This window comes from Anastrepha obliqua, chromosome 5, assembly GCF_027943255.1.
Source record: "Anastrepha obliqua isolate idAnaObli1 chromosome 5, idAnaObli1_1.0, whole genome shotgun sequence".
NCBI classification, from domain to species: domain Eukaryota; kingdom Metazoa; phylum Arthropoda; class Insecta; order Diptera; family Tephritidae; genus Anastrepha; species Anastrepha obliqua.
The window spans coordinates 73608233-73613562 of NC_072896.1; the positions used below are offsets into that span (position 1 = coordinate 73608233).

Genomic DNA, 5330 nt, shown 5'->3' on the forward strand with positions numbered 1-5330 from the left:
TATGCATGTATTTGTTTGTCTTCAAAAAAGCGATTATTTCTCCAATATTTGGCTGCCACTTTCCTTTCCACGCTTCTCTACAGCCTTTTTTCGTTTGCCAATTTTTTCTCAGCTTCTTCTTCATTATTCACTTAAGAGAAGGCTAATGCTGCTGCTTTTGTTTGCCGTATCTCATCTATTTCACCATTTTTTAAATTGTGCAAACTCGATTTTTGAAGCCTTCCAGTGAGCAGACATCAACGTTCACATCTTGCATTTTTTATTATACTATATAACTGGTCAAGTAAACTACTTTGCTTACAGCATATTTTAATTACAGTTTCTCAAATAAAATTTGAACATAAAAAGTTATATACAGTGCAATAACAAATTAATATTTATATAAAAGCATAAATGAGAGCAGATACAAGTTCTTCATAATAATTAAAGGACAGTAGATATTTAATTAAAGGAGAAAGCACTCAGCGTAGCATTTTAATTGAAAGGAAAGCAGTAGCCACTTTTGTTGTTGGACATCTGCATGACCACCTTTTATAACTTTTGTAATGTCTATTTCAGAGAAAATTACACGCAAAGGTAGATATCTGCATTTATTGTAATACCATTCATGCTTCTTGATTATGACCACTCTTGCTTGAAACTGCTAAAAATTATTAAAAAAAAAAATAAAAAAAAACAGTTTGAGGTAACATAAATTGTGACGTTAAATTAAATGCAATAAAAACCACTTTTGTTTCATACTAGGAAAAATAATTAAAGAAAAAAAAATAAAAATAAAACATTATTCTGGAATACTCTGCTTGAAACTAGAAGACATAATGTAAAAAAAAATATTTCGGGATAACATAAAATGTGATGTTGAATTATATGCAGTAAAGACTACTATTACTTGAAATTATTAAAAAAAATAAAAAAATCTAAAATTTAAAAATTATTGTGAGGTAACATAAAATGTCATATTGAACTAAATGCAATAAAGACCACTTTTGTTTCATACTAGGAAAAATAATTAAAGAAAAAAAAATAAAAATAAAACATTATTCTGGAATACTCTGCTTGAAACTAGGAGAAATAATGTAAAAAAAAATATTTTGGGATAACATAAATTGTGATGTTGAATTATATGCAACAAAGACTACTTTTACTTGAAATTAGTAAAAAACAAAAAAAAAATAAAATTTAAAAATTATTGTGAGGTAACATAAAATGTGATATTGAACTAAATGCAAGAAAGACCACTTTTGCTTGAAACTAGTAAAAATAATAAAAAAAGAAAAAACAAGAACAAAAGGAGAAATAAAATTATTTTGGGGTTACATAAAATGTGACGTTAAATTAAACTCAATTCTATCAAGTTAGGTAAAAATTCTGACTATTTTACGCAAAATATCTTTAATGAGGCATTTTATATTTGGGATCCAATAACGAAAACACAGTAAAATAATAATGAAAATGGCTTTATTGGCTTTCAAAATGTTCTTATTTCCAGTCAATATACGTTTGCATTCGCTTGAAGCAATTTTCAAAGCGCTTTTGTGGCAGTGAAAACCTCCAAAACGAGTTGTTTAATTGCTTCAACAGCTTCTGCAAGCATTGGAAAATGCAGACTTCGCATTTTAGTTTTGATGTTCGGGAACAAAAAAAATCATTAGGTGCCAAATCAGAGCTGTAAGGCGGATGACCCATTAGTTCGAACTTTTGAGTGCTCAAAACACTCTTATGTGGGCCGATGCGTGTCTTCGGTTGTCCGTTTTTCTCCTAAAACTTCTGTCAAGCAAATGGTTGTAAACCACTTAGAATTGACTGTGTTATGTTTTCCTAGTGGCATAATTACGATATTATCAGATTTTCGGGGAAAATAGGCGACAAAGTGCTTTGAGGTGGTTCTTTCACAAACAACTTTTGTTAGATTGAGGTTGTCACGCTCACGGTCGATTGCTCTTTTGTTTCCGGCTCATGTGAATAGATCCAGATTCGTTCCCTGTTAAAGTTTCATAGGCGTGCTTTAGATTATTTATTTACATCAATCGACACGCGTCGTGTTGTAGTTAATTGTTGAATTATATCTTGTATATTCGCTCGGATGCGACGCAATGGGCGGTTTGAACTGTGGGCCTCCACGGTCGCTCCGATGAAATATTTTAAAAAAACAGAAAACACAGCGTGTCAGTATATATTCTTTTAGTTTATTTCAGTAATATATATATACATAGATATATGCATAGATGCGCATTAATATATTAAGTATTAATATATTAAGTATTAATTTATATTTTACAACGTATTACTTACTTTGTTGGCTGACACGTCTGGTGGCTCCTGATTGTACAATCCAAGTGAAAGTTAAATTTAGAATTTAAAGTGAAAGTAACCTCGCCGAACAACGTTTAACACGGTAAACGTTTTAACTGTTCGGCGGGGAAATGCCAGGGTTAACGGCCTTCTCGTTGCAGCGACTGGAAACGGTGGTTAGCAACAGTCGGAACGGTAGGCGCAGTTACCATTAGGGTGGCTAAAAATTTATATTTAATATTAGGGTGCGGCCTAAACATGCCGGCCCCCTTGCGATAAGCAATGATTATTTTAGGACGGAGGTGTCCTGCCGTGGTATATTTTTTTCCCTTTTGTTCTTATTATATTTTGGCTACAATAAGAACAAAATGATAAGCAAAAGAAGAAAAAAAAATTATAATATATGTATATTTAGATATAATTTTTCGTAGCATTTGCATACATAAGTGCATGATGTTAGAAAAAACTAATAGTTTGCGTTACTTTACGCAAACTATCCCTGGAATGTCGAACCCATTTATATCATTCCTGTAGGGTATTTTTGTTTTTGTTTCTTAATCCCTAATTTCCTTAATGGCTGACCTCGACCCATTTCCTTTTCACATGTGTCGACGGCGTGTGACAAGTGAGTGAAAAGTGAATCGGTTTGCTTTGTGGTCGTTTTACAATTTTAACGAAATTAGGCAAACTGTGACTTTAAATAATTAGAAGTGCTAAACATTGTGCAAATTTTAGTTATATTTTCCATATAAACTCGTGAACGCAATAAAAAATTTAAATGTTTGGCAAACCAAAGCGTCCTGTTGCCGCATATATGTTGTGGCTCAACAATGCGCGCGATCAGGTTAAGCGCGAAAATCTAGGCATTAAAGTAACCGAAGTGGCCAAAAAAAGGTGGAGAGTTATGGCGTTCAATGAAGGACAAGTCGGAATGGAAAGCAAAGGCAGCTAAAGCCAAGGAAGATTTTGCTGAAGCTGTGAGAGAATTTGATAAGATGGAATTTATATTCATATAATCAGCTGGATTGAAAACACGTTTGCACAAAGTTTCAAGTCACTCACATCAAAGGTAATACAAAAGTAATATGCGTAATTTTCGGTCGTTTACACATGCATTTATCGTATGAAACGAATTTAGTGGTAGTGAAAGTAACAAAATAGAAACTTTGCATTTAATTTAATATAATAAAATTAAATAAATATTGATCAAAATGCATAGTGATAAGTAAATGAAAATTAATATTATATATGTGAAAAAAAAAATAAGTGACAAATGTGCCAGTGAGTAGTGTTAGAACTTGACGTTCTTCTACCCAGTGAGAAATCGTCGCGCTAAAAAAAATTTCAGGTCGGGCTTTAGATTAATTACACAAGTGTTAAGTGGTAATTTGTTGGCATTCCGGTTTTGCGTGTGAATAAGGGCTGTATAAAAAGTGCGTCAAAAGTCCACAAGTGTGCGTTACCAGTGACGGCAATTTAGTGGATGGGCCACCCACAAGTAATCCTTGGACCACGGCAACCACGGAATTTACGTATGGAGCTCGCATTTGGATCATCATGGAGCGAGGGCGAAATATGGTATAATATTTTAATTAAATTTTGTTTTATATTAAAGGTGAGATTTTAAAATATATGATTGTATATAATTAGTGCGTAATGAATTTTATAATTAATTCTGTGTGTTATAGGTTCCGTTGTTGGGCAATCAACATCAAAAGCGGCTGTGCGTTGCAAGCAGGATTTGCCGAAGCGATCATCAACATATGTGCTGAAGCACAGAAAAGCTGATGTGGCTACGACCATCCCATGTTGAAGCTATTAGGGATATAGCCAACTAGAAGGATATCTCTAATCACCTCGTTGCCGCTGCTAAGAGGTAAATATGTTAATACGTGAAAGTGAAAATGTAAATGTGAAAGTGAAAATGTGCCTTTTTAAATGTTTGTATCATCCAAGCTTTAATTGACCTAGAGAAGCCTGTTCGAATTTGTGGGAGGAATGTTGGGCAAAGCAAAGCTGATAAGTGGTTAGTAAACTCTTTCTATAAAATCTACGCCGAGAATACGCTTTCAATTTCATGATATTGAACTTTTTCAGATATTTTTAAATAAATAATTTAACTACAACACATTTCGCGTTTGTGATAATCAACGAAAAGATGCGAAATTTGAGCATTCAGTTACTATTGAAGAAATATTATAGAAAATTAACCCATGTTGGTTCTTGCTTACTTTGTGATATGTAATGCACACGATTCGAGAATTCTTCGTACAACTATTATTAGAATAAAATTACTTTAAACGAATTTGTATTGTACGTAGTAATTAGAGCTAACTTACGCGCTTTATTGAAGAATTATAGAAATTATTCCATGTTAGTTTTTGCTTACAAAGTAAGCAAGGGGAAGAGTTCTGTATACTAAAACTGCATCACTTATGTGTTGAAGATTTGTTATTGTAAGTTATGTCATGTATATCGGCGTGGATGAGTAGTGAAAATGTAAATTTTATAAATAAAAATATATTATTTGAAACTAAAGAAACTGTAAATGAAACTAAGAATACCTATTTTTTGTCCATTTCATAGCAACTTTAATTTTCTACAACCAACTTCAGGTAGGGAATTTCTAAAATAATGGGAAATCAAACCAGTGAATCCAAATATTCCTACATATAATAAAATAAATTTAAAAAATTTGTTGAGAATTTCGATGCAATTGCATCCTTCGTAGGTTGTAGGTGTTGTTGTAGCTTCTTAGGTTTGCTAGGGTATAACAGTGTGGTAATATCAATCACCTCCTAATAAAGGGTGAATCGCAAAGTGAAATTTGTTTCTACTAGGTAGGTATTGGAAGATATTACGTTGAGGTTGTAGGTGTGGATTTTTCCATTTCGTGCGTTTTTGCAATTCGATGATGAATTCCCTTTTCCATCGTTTGCGAAAGGTTTGATGGATGGCTTTCAATTTCTGCCACCGCAAAGAATTGTGAACCAGTTCCTCTTGCAGGGACGGATTTTTCGCGAGACGCGTCTCATTCC

General features: G+C 33.0%; 1 long non-coding RNA gene across 2 annotated transcripts; it reads left to right on the top strand.

Annotated features, from left to right (window-relative positions):
• The first annotated feature begins 2708 nt into the window (after positions 1 to 2708).
• LOC129248139 (uncharacterized) lies at positions 2709 to 4314 on the top strand. Of its 2 annotated transcripts, none has more exons than XR_008582601.1 (3): positions 2709 to 3361; positions 3981 to 4168; positions 4249 to 4314. It is a non-coding gene; the product is annotated as an uncharacterized LOC129248139 (long non-coding RNA). The 2 variants fall into 2 exon arrangements; XR_008582600.1 differs by lacking the exon at positions 2709 to 3361 and adding an exon at positions 3400 to 3870.
• Positions 4315 to 5330: the final 1016 nt, after the last annotated feature.